At 36.9% G+C, this 2,024-nt stretch overlaps 1 protein-coding gene across 1 annotated transcript in view; it reads left to right on the top strand.

Annotated features, from left to right (window-relative positions):
- LOC106474152 (CUB and sushi domain-containing protein 3-like) overlaps window positions 1-2,024 on the top strand; it is a gene marked incomplete at its 3' end in the record, with an annotated part of 38,676 nt that overhangs the window by 3,721 nt on the left and 32,931 nt on the right. The window lies entirely within an intron of this gene.

Genomic DNA, 2,024 nt, shown 5'->3' on the forward strand with positions numbered 1-2,024 from the left:
GAAAGAGATGGTAATCTGATGGTGCCATATCTAGAGAATTTGGGGTGGGAGGAACCTCCCAACCCAACTCCATAATCTTGTGTTGCGTCAAAACGTGCTGCACGTGGACGTGCATTGTCGTGGAAAAGAAGAACACCTTTCCGATTGACGAGTGAAGGGCGTTTTTGATGAAGGGCTTGATTTAAATGTTCTAGTTGATGACTATAGATCTCTGCATTGACAATTCGTTGTGGATTGAGGTGTTCGAAATTAATTACTTCTTTAATGTCCCACCAAATGCAAAGCACCACTTTCTGCTTATGGACTCCAGGTTTTTGGGTCAGAAGTGGTTTTTGTCTAGGACTGAGTCATTGTTTTAGGCATTTAATATTCGCATAGAGAGTCCATTTTTCATCATCGGTGACACTTCTATCCAAAAATGGTTCACGCACATTACGCGCCAGAAGAGACGAAGCAACTTTCACATGTTGGATACGATGATCATCGGAGAGTTCGTGAGGAGGCACCCAAACACCTTATTTAAGGAGGTTTTCCATATTCCTTAGATCTTTAAGTATTGTTTCATGAGAGAAATGCAATTTCAGGGCTATTTCACGAGTGTGTTATCTTGGGTTAGGACTCAACAAGCGTCTTCAGAGCATAAATATCAATTTATCAATTCCAACATGTCGGCCCCTGCCATCACTGTAAGGGATTAGAGTATACTAAACTTTGCACATTATATAGGCTACACTAACGTGAAGTTTAGGCGGTTTGTTTAACTATTATACGTGATGTACGTTGTTATTTTTTTTGTGTGTGGGGGTGGGGGTGGGGTAATGAAAGTGTCATTAATTTCTTGACGACCTAATAATAACTTATTCTAGAACAGCTGCTAAAAATCTTCGATGAAAATTGCAATTAATAATCATTAATCTTAATTTTGAGTGAAAGGCATATCAATTGGTTATATTCGCTGTCATTGTTTAAAGGCATGCCAAACTTTGTTTATATTCAATGATAGGTGATAGGAAAAATATGAGAAAAATATTATGGTAGAATAGTTTTCATATAAAACAACTAAGATACGTCGCTTTAGGGGAGCATTCAGATCCGTGTGTGCAGTATAGTTCTAAAAACAAACGATATTTATTGTTAGAGCATAATTCTGAAAAAAATAATAGCATTTTACTATTTTGTTCAGGTCGGATGAGTTGTCTTCTTTCTATATAACAAAGCTATAAAATCTCAAATATTGATGCCATGTTTTACTTTCAAAATGCACTATGCTGCTCATTCTATTATCGATTCAAGAAACCCATATATATCTCATTGATATTGATAAAACTTGCTTATATAAAAACTGAAACCATAGCTTTTATGTCAAAAAATACAAAGTACACAAAGCTTTAGACTGCAGGATAACTGAGAGGGTATCCATAATCATCTTTAAAAATTCTTACAGAGGGTTGATTACCTTATATTAAAACGCTTTTGAATACTTAGATCAGTAAGTCACATGACTCCACAGCCGATATAAATTTGCGGTGGAGCAACATATATCAGAACTACATTCTGATATTGTTTGTGGCTGGTAGGTAGTGTGAAATCACCGGGAATTTATTGCCTTTGGGAAGAGTATGTAACAGTTCTTTACTATGCAAAATATTCAGATAATAAAAATGTGTTAGAATTTCCAAGAGAGGGATATTCTTTGTACTTAATGACATTGGAAAACTAAGGAATATGGATCAACCGGACCCACAGATTTCCTGTGCGTCGAGAGGACTGTAATTTATGGCTCGGCGCTTTCGAGATATTTTTACATTTTTTTTGAAAGCCAGTGGCAGAGTCTATTCCATTCATAACAAAAAGGACTTTCACGACAGTGTTCAATTTTTTATGAAACAACATAAGTAGATGAGCCCAGCATGACAAGTTGGTTAGGGCACTCGACACCCAAAACATGCTCGCCCTTTCAGCAGTGGAGGCGTTATAATGTGACGGTCAATCCCACTATTCGTTGGTAAACGAGTAGCCCAAGA

The sequence above is a fragment of the Limulus polyphemus genome, unplaced genomic scaffold (assembly GCF_000517525.1).
Source record: "Limulus polyphemus unplaced genomic scaffold, Limulus_polyphemus-2.1.2 Scaffold6880, whole genome shotgun sequence".
Lineage (NCBI taxonomy): Eukaryota > Metazoa > Arthropoda > Merostomata > Xiphosura > Limulidae > Limulus > Limulus polyphemus.